We start from the raw sequence: 14,746 nt of genomic DNA on the forward strand, positions 1-14,746 counted from the left end.
GTCATAATGGATCAGACTGTGGTTAACGCTGAGTAATTGGTGTACTGCTGTCATTGAAATGAAAAATATCAAGCTATAGTAGCTTTATCTTTTAAAGCCTCTACTAGTAAAAATTAGTTTAAACTCTGAGCATTTTTTTTCTTTTAGGAGGCTTAGGAATTGGTGGGGGGAAGGAGAAAAACAGGAGGCTTTTCAAGGAAGGAAGCAGCATGAGATCTGCAGAGGAGGAGTTCCCTCCTGATCATGTCCCTGGTTTCAAGGCAATTATTGAGAAGGTAGTCTGTTAAATATCTCTTATGCTTCCTTTGTAAAAGGTGCAGGTAGGAAGTCAACTGCAGAGCACATTCTAAAAATGAATTTAAAAATGTTCATTTTAATCATAACTTCCTTTGCAAAAATATTTTATTCATTTATGACTTAAAGTTTCATTATAATTTTACTTTAATACCTTACATTAGGTGCTTGGCAGGAAGCAGATGAAATATGCATTTTGCACCTGGGCAAATGGAAAACTGATAATATTTAAATGCTGATACATGCAAAGGTTTTGCTGTTTTCCCCTTACCGCAGTTTGTATTGCTGTTTGCTCTACAACTTTTTCAGTACCTGAAGCTTCAGTTTAATGACTAGAAAATTGGTTATGTTTCCTCCAAGACTAAGTATTTTTTCCTCCCTCTCCCCTTTGAAACCTCTTAGGCACATTTAAGATAAAGGATAAGTACCTTAGTTTGTGTAAGATCCTTATAGATCTACTGTGTTTCAGGATTAGTATTGCTGGTAAGGTCATTGCAACTTTCTTCAAAGCTGTCACCCACATTTACAATGCCAATGAGTAAAAATTACAAATATCTTATAAACTTACATATTATAAATATATATATGAAATTTCCCAATAATGCTAGCAACCTTTACAGCTATGTATTTAAAACAGACTTTGATTACATCTAATCTGGTAAAGAAACAGAATCATCAGCATGTTTATTTCACCTACAGTGATCGAAAGCAAAATAATACATCAAATCCCTAAGAAGGAGTCACGAAAGACCTTTAAATAACTCAACTTTCTACAATATTTTATTATCCTTTCCTAGTTTTATAGCATTATCTGCCATAGAAACGCAGGGAGATTTGTAAAACACTATAGCATTTAAGTCATTACATTTTATAGCTAATTTCTAATGTGGATTTGATTTTTTACGAGCAGAAAAAGAATCTAATTTGCATTAGTGACAGTAACTAGAGAAATTTAACACCTGGCACTGGTTGTACCAGAAATTGAATATTAGCTGCTTGGGTGCTAAAAAAAAGGCATTCATACCTTCAAGGGGGATTTTTCATTTATTTATGCTGTGCTCTCGTGTTTATCATTACAAAACTGTTCTTACATCATGATGGAAGAAAACTCTCAGGAATGCAAAAATATTGTGCACTTGACAAAGGGAGTTTGTAGCAACAGCAGCAAAATGAATCATTTATACATTTAAGAATGTGCAAACCCAGAAAAAAAATCTCCAATGAGATATAAAATTAGAATAGCAGCAATGCAAAGTTAATTACTTTCTACAACTCCTCTCTTTATTTATTTATTTGTAGATGCTCCAATTTTCTTGGAGCAGTGCAGGAAAGCAAAATTAAATCTCTGATAAAAATATAGCTGATAAGAAAGAGGATCACATTTTTATCTGAACAATCCACATGTTTGCAAAGTGCAGAAAATTAGGAGCTGCAATATAGGCAAAGCCAGTGTAAAATTATATGGGAAGTGACACTTTACATAGCCAGCTACAATTAACACATTGATGGCATTTTGCTTGGCTCCTTGCAGTGATAATGCTGTTGTCAAATGTGTTTAGTGCACCAAATCTCCTGGAGCCTTCAGCTAGTCAGCAAGCTTTTGACAGATTGAAGGTTCGGAGATAGGCTATCATGACAGATGGAAACTGGCACCGATGTTCAGCTTCCGCCGATCACAGGGGACCTGCCCCCCTTATTCTTCAGGGCTCAGCTCTGCAACCTTCCCCCTTCTGATGAAAGCAGGGGATGGCATTGTTAAATAGTGCATCTGTGTGAGTTAGACTACTCTGATGAAAGCATAAGGCAGACGCTCTGTGAAGCAAAAGACAGCCTCTGCTCTAACTGCATTTTAGATAGACTTGAGGAAGACTCTAGGGAGCTGGGATAAAACTTTGGTAAATTTCAGACAAAAAGAAAAAGCCCATGCTAACCATTAAACGTTAGTTCGTATAGATCTATATTCATAGACTGGAGAAATCTATAGACGCCAGCTACCACAAGCTATTTCTTGGGGGTCTGAATAGTAAGCTCCTTATTTTTATTATTGTTTTCATCATTTATTATTATTTGGTTTGTAAAAACCATGCATTTCACAGCCCATCCAAAAAGCAGATTCAAATGGGAGATAGATGGAGAGAGCTTGTTTTGTTTTGTGAAGGTCCAGCTTGCTCAGAAGCTAAATCAATTATTAGAAGAGGCTGTTCTTGCAACTAGTCTGGATTCTTGGATGCAGTGTTAAAAGCAGAGTGGGGGCTTGTATTATTGAGCTTTACACAGCTGGGCATAAACAGGCAGATAATACCATTAATTAACCTTTCACCCCCCACACACCTTTTGATGAAAAGCATTTCTCATTTTATTTCATCAACCCCAGGATATTTCAAAGGCATTTGTCCACACTATATTTGTTTCTTTCAATCCCTGACAAATTCCTGTTTGATTTCTTTAAACTGGGTTGTGGAGTCTTCTTTTTGCTGTCTTAATCTTCAATTCCACTCTCGCTGATATAGTATTTGGAGCAGCATACTGCAGCCCATTTGAGGTATGATAATCAGCTGATTAGCTAGTGAAGTCGTTTTCCCTGAGGCTCTTTTGTGTGCAAAATCCTCACACTCAATTGACATGTGGACATCATAAAGCTGATGAAATGCAATTGTAATGAACAAGAGGGAGAGGCATCTGCAGCAGTCTAAATGAAGGACCCTTCCCTCTCGACATGCTAATTCAGAAAATCTGATCTTAACTTGTACTCCCTCTGGATTCCAAATGGATGTGAATCTCCATGAATGCATATTCAAAATAGTGTATTAGCCTCAGTAGCTAGTGAAATTGGAGCCTGGATGGACCAATTCTAATTTCAAGACAGATTATACTGCATCAAACGTAGTAATGATCTGACAGTTCATTTGTGACGAGAGTCCTACAGTCAAGGTTTAATGCATGGACAGACGCAGGTGTGCAGCTAGCACCAACCAGATCTCTCAGACAGACCAAGGGCTGCTGTCAAATTATCCCAGTTAAAAAAGTCTGATGCATGAGGAAAGGTGAAACAGATTTAAGAAATTAATGCCTTCATATTTAAAACATCTTGTAACAATGGTTCACTAGCTGTGCCAGAGTTATTATGGTGTCACATTTGCACAGCTATGCAGTGATTATGAAGTATCCTTTTTGCAGCCCAGTATACTGAGGTCTATACAAATTTGCTCCTGGATAAAATTAGATAACAAGGTCACAGGATGGGTCAATTTTAGTTGTTCCTAACAAAATTACTTTGCCCATCTGTTAGAAGAATTTATACAATCCTGCCATTTAGTGCTTGCACTCAAAACCCTGGGACAATGCAAGTTCTGCATCAGCACAATGAGGGGGTAAGGGCCTGCCCATGTGGGGCCAGGTGTGTGAGAAGAACCTCAGTTTCATAAACATGGATTTTGAACTCTTGTGCTTACTTCATGTACAAGTTTACAGTTCTGTACTTTCCCACCCAAATGGTTTGAAATATCCTCAGGTCACTTTTGTGATCTGGAAATATTATTTTAATGAAAGAAAGGAGATATAAAACTGCATATTTTGTGTAAATAGTATTTATCTTTACTCATTTGAAATTACAATAAAATTGTATATTTCATACTGAACTGACCACATAGGTAGAGAGGAACAAAATACATGGTCCTAAGGGTGTATTTTGGTGGAATATGCATTGAGATACTCAATCTATCTCTAAAAAAGAACAACTTAGCCTGTATGAAGCTCTGAGCTACCATAGATTGGCTGCATCTGGTACCCAAGCCAGCTCATTCAGAGCTAGCTCAAGGATATCTACACTACCCTGAACTGTGCACTGTAGTCACATTCAGTGAGACAGTGCAGTGGTTAAGCTTTTCTAAGGGGGTCTGACCTTAAAATAATCCCCATCAGGCCAATTCCATGTTTAAGCCTTTCTGCAACACTATATAGTAAAAAATACATACAGCAGAAGTAAAAATAGCCCTCTTCTAGCTACCCTTCCCCATGGACTGAGAGTACATAACACTATTTGTTGCATTTATTTTCAGTAAGTTGAAAAAGCTGCTATGTCTTCTCTGTACAAATGTTAGTCCTACAAAGATTAAATGCAGATTCCAGGTCTTAAGTGTTTCCACTTTTACCTTTTCATGAGGCCATGATCTATAAGATTTCCTTTAAGTATAAGCTATTCCTACTCTTTTAGTGCTTTAACATGATTCTTTTAGCAATCTATAAAAAGTCTTAGTAGACATCTTAAGTATCTATTAACAAGATCGATTAGAATGGCTTTGGGTTAAATAATGGCTTAGCAAAAAGCATAGGGGCGACATTTTTCCCTGTATGTCTGTAAATGTGTATTCAGAACTGGTGAACAGGAAGGACCATCTCTAGAGCAGTACTTCTCAACCCATTTTTCTTTCACTGTGGAAGCCCTTGTGGTGTATTACGTGGATAAGAGAGGAGCAAACCAGAGACAGATTAGTTGAGTGCATCTACACATACTAATAAAATGACACGATAAACTCCGGTGCCGTTTGTACCAGATCCAGCTGCTCCCAGTGTCTACGTGCACCTGGGACCACAGCAGTTTGACCTTTGTGCCCCAGCCAGCCCCTGTCACTGTCTATATGAGTGTTTCAGTGTATGCAATTATTCCATCATAGGTTAGTACTGTCCCTGACAGTACTATCTTATAGCGGACTTAATTAATTTACTGTGCCCAGACACCAGTGCATGTGTAGAGAGTGACGCTTTACTGTGGAGCTAATGAGTCAACATTGTCTGGCTGGTTCCTCCCCTGGGGTTCACCACTGGATGTGTAGACAGTGCAGCCAGCAACACAATGGTGACTGACAGGCATCAGTCAACAAACCTGTCTCTCCTTGGGTATCCCCAACAGCTCCGGGTGGAAGAGTGCCTAAAGGTGAAGTAGTTTAACTCCCTGGGTGAAGGAAATGTCCCCAGAGAAGCAGATGAGTCTAAATCCTGTTGGCCAATGATACTCACACTACTGGAACCACACCCATCCAGAAAAGGCACAGTTGTGGACACAAGGTGGGCACTTCCTTCCACACAGAGCAGTGTTCCAGCTAGAAGCTGTAGCAGGCCTATGCCAATCTTCTTGACCTTTGTCTTGCTATTGGAGTTCTATAGTCCCTGCCAAGAAAGAAGGTGGAGGGCAACCCCTTTCTTCTTTGTTCTGCCTCAGTGTACGTGTCAAAGGTCTGTGCTCAATGGTTACTTGTCCTGCTGGAAATGGATTCAGGCATTTGGCAGCACTTACTGACTGAGTCATGTTTCCTTTCATCTGTCAACGTGCTGGACAGCCATCCAATTAGTTGACTCCACAGTAAAGCCTACATGTCGACACACCCACTCAACAGTAACTCCTGAGATGGGGAAAGGGTCAGGCAGTAGTATCTTTCAAAAGAGCACAACTGCTGTTGAAACTGCATGGCCGTGGGGAAGACCAAGGAAGCAGTGTGGAACTACAGAAGATGGCTTTGAGCTCTTAGAGATTCTAGTATCTATGCAATGTCTGAGGGATCCATGGATCTCTTGTGCCAAGCCTTTCCTGTGAGTCAGCTGGTGGATTTGGGAGAAATTAACCCTACCTCAGAGTCCAAATGTGCAGGTTTTCTAGTCCTACACATGAAAAAAATGTTGCAGGGGATGACTATTTATGGTCATCAGTAACAAGCCAATAGCCTGGGCCACTCTCTTCTACTGGATGGGTCAGAAAAAGCTCTAATTATATACTTAGCTACATTACTCACATATATTTATTTTAAAAACTACATTGCTGCCATTTTGTGCCAGTTGTAACTGAATTATAGGAAAAAATACATCACCCACTGAGATCAATACTGACAACTTCTGCTTACACAATAGTTGAATTGGATATAAAATCAATAACAGAGACTATCATTCCTGTGTAACTTAGGGCAAGTCATTTTAGTTATTCTGGGTTTCAGTTCTGTGTTTCTAAAATGGGGATAATAGTACCTCCATGCTCTATGTCATTGGGATATAGTGGGGATAAAAATAGTAAAGGTACTCAGGTATTATTCAGGTGTTAGGATGTTGGGGGCATCTGACACGGAGAGATTCTGTTGCAGTATTTGTAGTTTTGTCATTTTATAAGACAAATGCAGGGGACTAGAGGAGGCTTCTTCACTTGAGCCCTATTGAGCCAAATACTTTGTTTCTTGTAAAAAAAAATGTAGTAAATGGCAGAAAGAGGCTATGTGCAGAAGAAAACTCATCCCAGGTATACCTAGTTTATGGGTTTAGTTTTATTCATTTGAAACTATGTTTTTAAACTAGTGTCAAATATACATATACCTAAACATATAAAAACACAAAGTAGTAAACACAGGCAGCTATTTGATGATTATCCCTGACTGATCACAATCCAAAATGGCAGCAACTAGTTTTCTGTTTACTGAAGGTTATTAGGTCTCAACAGAAGTGGAGGACTACCAATGCAGTATAATGATTTTTTTAAACTTTAGTTGAGATATTTTAAAATTTGTCAGCTTTAATAGTTAGAAAAGCACATAGTTCCCATTTTTCTACTCTGAGAACTCTTACTAAGGTAAGGAGAGATTTTCACATTCCCCTTTCCATAATAACCTCCACTGCCCCCCCCCCCAATGTTTTTGTATTATTCCAAATGTCAAGCTGTGAAGAAGTACTATTTGATCCTGTGTCCTGTTAGTATTTAGATCATACTCTACATGTTGCTCAACCTTCAAACCTGCCCAGGTGTGGCACAAACCATTAAAATGTCTGGTAAATGACTATAATGTGGAACACATTGGTCCTATTGCAGGTCATGGTGCAAGCAAAAGATAATAATAAATTAAATATGTTTTCTCTCAGAGTGGGTCAAACCGGTTTTGCAGTCTGTAACCTAGTGATAAGTAGAAGCAGCTACAGATTTCAAACCTGATTTTATTCAGTTTTTAAGGGAAACTTCCTTTAAAAAATAATCCATCATTAAGGGCTTGACATGCAACGAAATGCAGATACTCGACACTGTGGCAGGGTTTAGAGATGCTAACCAAGGCTAATAGGAAGTCTGGTATTAGGAACCCCTCCTTATCTCTCTCATATTGTATGGGTTTCTACCCACATAATCTCAATATTCAGTTCACTTTGTTTTTATGTTCACTTCCTTATTTGCCTCATGCATGCATGGAATTCCCCCATGTTTCTCCCTAATAATATTACAGCCCCTATTTGCCATTTATTTGGGGCACCCAATTCCCATCTACAATGAATACAGAAGGCATCCCCTCTCTTCATATACACAATGAAAGTGCCCTGTCTTACCTTATTTTGGCTGCTGTTATTTTTGCTTCTCAGCTGCTGCAGCTCCAGGGGCACCCAGCCCCCATCTCTCTAAATTCTAGAGAGCTGGGAAGAAAGAAGGACAGCTCCCTACAGATGGGCTTGAATTTTCAGGTAGGAACAGTGTGAAGAAACAGGGAACGTACAGTCAGGGAGGTAAGAGTAGGAGGAACCCAGGAGTTCAGAGCAGGCTCCTTCACTCTTCTCCCCATGTAAACAGAAGGTTACACAGAGAGCCTCCTTTACTGGAAAGTCCAATTAATATTAATATGTCTACTCTCTCTGCAAGTTCATTTATAGCCTGTGATGAAGTAGCCTGTAACCTACATAACCTCATGGTTCTCTGAACAGGATAGTCTACAAAGTATAACCTACCCTGCTTTCTGAAAAACTCCTGCTGGTCTATGGCTAGCTCAGGTGCTGTCCTCTTGACAACTCTCTCTGCTCCCTAAAGGAGAGGCCAGAGGACCAGGCTGTATCAGGAGTACCATCTCCTCCTCCCCTACAGCAGCCATACATCACCTGTCTTTGTGGAACAACATCTCAGAGAGAGGGGATGTTGGCATGGGATGGGTAGGGTCCAACACAGGACATAAGCTGTAAGTAATATATCTACTGTACAGCAAAATCTCAATCTGTTTAGGATGGTTTTTATCACCAGATCCTTTGAAAATAGTGTTTCCTATTCCAAACCTGCATTTTCTGAGGAAGCCCTTAAATTGTTTTTGAAAAATTCTAAAGGTTTTATTACCCTGCAACGTACCGGCATGTTTGGGCACTTAAGGAGTTGCTTGTGTTCCATCTCTTTGCTTAACCACAGCAACACCTGTTTGGTAGGGGTGTGCAAAACGGGCCATATTCAATTGGGATTTGGCCCAAATTGGGGACAGTGATTCACAAGCCGCCTGGTACCTTGAAGTATGTAGAAAAAAACATTTAAAACTGTCTATAGCCAAATTGCCAAATCTTTCCAAATCTCTCTGAATTGATTCAGAGGGTTTGAATTTGATTCAGAGAGATTAAAGGGTCTCTTGATTCAATTTGGATTTGGAGATTTGGCCACCGAATCAGGCCAAATCTCCACTGAATCAAATCAGTGACTGAAGCTTTGCACAGCCCTACTGTTTGGGTTAGTCTAGCTATGTTACATTTCCTAAATATTTTAAGTCTCAGTCACAGAAATTACATCACCCTATCTAATAGTATACAGTTAATAGGATTAAGGTAATAATTTAAAACATTAATGAACTCAGTCCAAAGGAGAGGTGTTTTATAGATCTCCAGACACTAATCTTTTCTGGTTATAAGGTTCTCTTGATGAAGAACTGCTCTAAATCCTTGTTTCCAAATCCAGCAAGTCCTTATAATGCTATGCTATCTTTGTTTTGCATATGGCATTTTTGAATCACTAAAGCATTCAAATAATATTTTGCACACTTAAATAACACTTTTCATCTGCAGATAACAAAGGTGCATGAGAATCTTTATCCCATTTTTTTAAAGAGAAAAACAGAGTGGATAAGGGTTTGCCAAAGGCTATTGCAAAGTCAAAAGGACGCTAATCCACTGGACCCGACCACTGTTTCCCCTGGACCACTGCCAAATGCATATATTTATGGTTGTGTTGGGGCCCCAGAAATAATCTCTAAGAGCATTTTAGGGAAGCTATGCAAAAGCATTGTTTTTAAATATAAGATGCTTGTAATTAATGCCTGAATGCTGTTTATTCCTTAACTTTTTTCACAATGCCAGATTCTACAGGTCCTCAAAAGATCAGTGTCAGTTGCATACATGTAATCAAGGGCATAATTTAACCCTGAGTCTTCACTCATATTATTTCTAGAATTGGTTTTTAGCAATTATTTTGTGAGAATAACTAGTGTTGAAAATAGAAGTTATAGGTCCTATTTGCATTATCTGTTTATGTATATAAACACACTGTGGTTTTCTTTTTGGGTTACCATAAACAAACTACCATACATTCCGGTATCAAGAATGCTGTAAAGTTTAAATTGGTCTATCTGTAATTAACTATGTTTTAAGAGTTTGGAGGCAATTTCAGAACAGGCAGGGCTCTACCATATTAACAGTTTCACAAGGAGGAAGCAGAAATTTAAACAGAGGAAACAAAAGCAAATGCTACCTTTATTTGATGGCAATGAAATTCATTTAAAAAAGTTGGATCCCAGTAACCTTACTCTGTGTGTGTTTTGGGGTTTTGTTTTTTTGTTTTTTGGATGGTAGCCTCCATGGAAATTGCAGACAAATTCCACATCAAATAACTACAAATACAGATTGTTTGCTCATATATTTATTTGTAGACTAACAGTATAACCATAAGCTTAATTTCCATATTTTTATGTGTTTTACATTTTGCTTTACTTTTTATTTAGCATATCCAGGCAAATAACTGTTTTCTTTTGAGTTCTTTATCTAAAAATTATAAGGGGAGAGACAATTACAACACTGGACCATACACTGGACAATATATTGTGGCCGTCTTTTTCAATGCATGTAAAAAAGCCTAGCATCAATGGATCCTTGGATGCCATGGTTTAAGCCTTGGGGTGCTAGTATCATACAGAGTATCATAATATTATACTATTATTGTCATAATATATTATATATTAATATATAATAATATTTAATGATTTGCTATATAACATCACACTGGCTTAGAATAATCATTTTGAAGCGAATCAATACTACATATTTTGTGCCTGAATTAATGAGCATCACCACATATTATGCAGGCATAAAAGATATGATGTAGTGTTAATCATGCAACATACAGTTAAATTTACAGTAAACATACCTTCCTAGGGTCAACAGCTCAATATTAATTGTCTGGCTGCTCTTGCTGCTTGCTTTCCATTTCTTTTTTAATGTACTTACTGGTGTAACATTTAAAGTTTACCAGTAGCAAACAGTTCTCAAATTCCCTCTCTTTTCCAGTTTAAAATGCCATACTAACACTGGGAGATGATATCTCCTAGGACTGTGCGAAACAGCTCTTTTCAATTTCGGATTCAGCTATTTTGGAGGACAGTGATTCATTTTGTTGTTTTGGATTACTGCTCCATTTTGATTCAGCTGAATCTGTTTCAGAGTTTCCACACTGTTTCGGAGATTTGGATCAGCCAGGAGAGGCAGGCACAGCCGGGTGGCTGCAGGTTCTCCTGTAGCTTCTCTGACTGTGCCTGCCTCTCCTTGGGTAGGGAAAGTCCTGGCCTAGTTCTGGAACTTTAAAAAAAAAAAAGTCCCACATTCACTGGCTCTGACAGAAGCAGTCAGGGCCTCTGAGGGCCTGTGGCAGAGCCCCCACTGCACAGTGAGGGGCAGTGGGTGTCGTCCACCCCCCCGGCACCCACACAGCAGCTGCCCCATGGCGCAGGTGCAGCATGGCTTGGCAGGGCGTTGCATGCTGTCTGCGAGCTGGGGCGGCTCCACGTCTCAGCCAGAGCCTGGCACTGCTCAGACTCAGTGGCCCCAGCTCCCAGACAGCACATATTGCCCTGCCAAGCCATGCTGCACCCACACCATGCAGCAGCTGCTGCGTGGGTACCAGGTGTGTGGGGGGGTGATCCACGCTGCCCCCCACTGTGCAGGGGGGCTCTGCCACGAGCCCTTAGAGGCCCTGATAGCTACTTTCAGAGCCAGTGAGTGCAGGGCTTTTTTCAAAAAAATAAAAGGATGGGGTGAGGCATCAGAGGTAGGGCTGGGTGGGGAGGTAGGAAGATTGGGTAGTGGAGGCTGTGTGGGGGAGGCTCTGCCACATGGCCCCACAGCCCCTGTTACAACTGGTGAGTGCAGGGCATTTTTTTTTTTTTTTTGGAAGTGCTGGGAGGCTGGGCCAGGTAGGGGATGGTGCCAGGCAGGGCAGCCATGGGGGCTTCTCCTGCAGCTCCCTTGGCTGTACTTGCCATGGGCTGCACCAAGCAGACTTGGGTGCTGGAGCTGGCTGCAGCTGGCAGTGGCAACATGCTGTCATCCTGCTCACAGATCCAGGGGCCCGTGCCCCCCGGGAGGGCTGTGGGGCTTTGCCAGCTCTTCCCAGGGGGCGCGGGCCCTTGGATCGGTGCGCAGGATGACAGCAGGCTGCTCTCCCTCCCTCAGAGCACTGGGATTGGAAGGGACCTCAGGGACAGATCACAGACACTGGACAGCTACAGATGTCAATATCAGAACAGTCCATCCTTCCCTCTTCCCCCTCACTCTTCTTAGTTTCTGTTTCCCTGCAAGCCCAGCTCTGAAACATCTGAAACATTTTTGAAACATTTCAGATAGTTTTGTTTCATTTCAAAGATATTTCAGAGTCTTCCCTTTCATTTCAGATTCAGTGTTTTGGGCATCGAAACAGGCTGAAACACCTCTGAAACAAAACTGCTGCCACAATTTTGCACAGCCCTAATATCTACAGGTTTTCCACTAAAGGTAAAACAGCAATCAGTATGTGGAATTGATTAAAATAGCTACTGATTAGACCAGAGAAAGTTTTCAGATAAATGTGGCAATATCGCAGTTAAGGAAGAATATACACATTCAAAATATAATTATTCCTATTAAGCTGTATAAATTGTCTTAATATGTCCATGGAAGACCTAGAGTTTGCATATTTGAATTTCAGAGAAATGTAAATAAGATGCAGGAGGGTGAAATTTGGAAAAGTAGGACAAAAGGGACAAATGTAGATTTTTAAGAAAAAACAAATTACTTGGCCCCTTGGTCAGCTCTAGCATCAGCTTCTCCCACTACTATCTTTCAAAGCCAAGAGAGAGATGCTGACTGTTCTGGTTAGTATGTAACCAGCTGAAATGTGCATCCAGGAATGTCTCAGACCAGATAATTGTGAAAACTTTTCTGTACCTGCAATAAAACCACCTACATGTATCTATTGATAAGGGCCTGCTTTTCTGGTCACTAGTAATCTGTTCATCTGTAGTCATCTTATACAAAACTTCCTTTATTTTGTAATAATTTTAATAGTAACACCTACAAATGATTAGCACTTTTCTGCCTCAGTTAGGTCGCAACCTCTACCTTGATAAATAATAACACCTTAGCTTCTTTCCATCATAACTCAAGATTAAACTATCATACAGTTCAAATACTAAATCTGAGTAGGATAATTCCAAACATTGTTTACATATTTGAGTTTTTTCCCATTTCTTCTTACAAGTTGCCTTTAAAAACTTTGCCTAATCTCAATCTTTCTTTCTTTATTATTGCTGAAAATTATTTTTGTCCTATCTACACTAGGAGTTAGAACACCAGTTGATGATAGACTAGGAGATCTATGATATCATCAGTAATTAACCGTTTAAATAGCACAGAGGGCCTTACACAGTAACAATATGGAACAAAGGACACCCTGGGAAAATTCTGTCCCATAGCTGTGAACTCTTTAAATTCCAGTTATAAGATGAACAAATTTAACTGCTTACCACATTAACTTACCACTCAGAGATTAGATGGATTCTGCTTTGTATTTCCTAGTGCATCTTGCTGAAAGGAACCCCCCCAAAGAAGACTGTGAACGGGTTTCAAGCCTAAGGTCATGCCTGGACTTGAATGAAAGAACAAACACTTACGCTTAAACTCTTAGTTAATGTAGGCACTAGCTCTTGGTCTATTGACTGCCTATTAGTGCCTGAACAACTCTACAAGGTAACTGCCACAAAGGCCTCTCTCTGGTACCTTAGCCATTCACCCAGGTGTGGGTGGTGAACTCAGACTGGTGGGGCAGGTGGAGTGTCACACAGGAGGTTTGCAGCTGACTGGGACTGGGAGTGGTGAGGTGGTGGTTTGCAGCTGGCTGGGCACTCCGTCCAGGAGTGTGGAGGCTGAAAACCCCCCTTCTCCCAGCTGGCTGCAACCCCCCCACTCCCATGTGCTGCTCCACCTGCCCCACCAGTCTGAGTTCACCAGCCACATCTGCATTCACCTTATGGTTCACCATATGAACGTTTAAATGAAGCACCTCCAACCTTGAACCTTCAGGCTAGGGACAGAAGTTACACATAAATCAGTTTAAGTGATCTGAAACTGATAAACCTGTAACAGAACAGAAGCTCAGTGCACATAAACTAGTTTCAAAATGGCTGAAGCTGGTTTAAGATAAACCTGGTTGAATGTGGTATCAGACTTAACTGATTTAGATCAAACCAGTTTCCCAGACTCCCAGACTCCTTCCTGGTTCAAGTTAAATCAGAGTCTCCCAGCATCCCAGGATGCTTTGTAGCCCTGGGCTGTGCTGTGCTGTCTGCTCAAGTAGAGCAGCATTGGCCTTGCCCCTCTGCTTTCTAACAGGAGCAGCAAAGGCTAGCTGACAAGAGGGTGGGGGTGGGAAACTCATTCGGGAACATAGCCTGGTCTGCCTGGTGGGGGTGGAGCAACCCCTGTCAGACTTCTCCCTGCTGGAGTGGAGGGAGCAGAGCTGTGGGACAGCAGGCTTAGGTTGGGGTGGGGGGAATTAAACCCCACGGCCTCCCCTTTCCCACCAGCACAGCTTGGGTCTGCCTGGCTTTTTCCCCCCTGCTGGCAGCTCAGCACAGTCTCAGACCCCCAAAGCCCCCTTCCCAGCCAGGGAGTGATCCCATTGTGCCTTCTCATCCACCGAGGCAGGGATTTTTGCTTGGGGCAGCCCAGAATCAAAAGCTAGACTGGGGGGAGAGAGGGGAGTAAAACCAGCTCCAAACCCAGGTGGGGACATGAAAAAAAGAGAGCACAGAGGGATCGTGACAGTGGTGGTTCCATCCTGGACTTGAGCCCTGTTGAACAGAGGGACCCAGGTGGGGGTGGGGTGGGGAAAGGGCTTGAATGTGTGTCTGCACGAGCCCAGAACAAAGCTGAGCCAAGCCAGGCTGAGCATGCATCTGGGGGAGAAGCTCCTGCCTTCTACCACTGCAGCTCCTTCTACCCACTTGAGACGCATAGGTGACTGGTTCCTCCCAAGTCTGGGGGGGCACCAGCAGGGCATGACCGGGGGAGTGGCTAGCCAGTGACTGGGGGCGGGTCCCCAGTGGCCAGTTGCATGGCTGCCAGCACTTCCGCATGCAGCACAGCACTTCCGCTGCTGACATGCCCT

This window comes from Gavialis gangeticus, unplaced genomic scaffold (assembly GCF_001723915.1).
Source record: "Gavialis gangeticus isolate Ggan-Ray unplaced genomic scaffold, GavGan_comp1, whole genome shotgun sequence".
Taxonomy (NCBI): domain Eukaryota; kingdom Metazoa; phylum Chordata; order Crocodylia; family Gavialidae; genus Gavialis; species Gavialis gangeticus.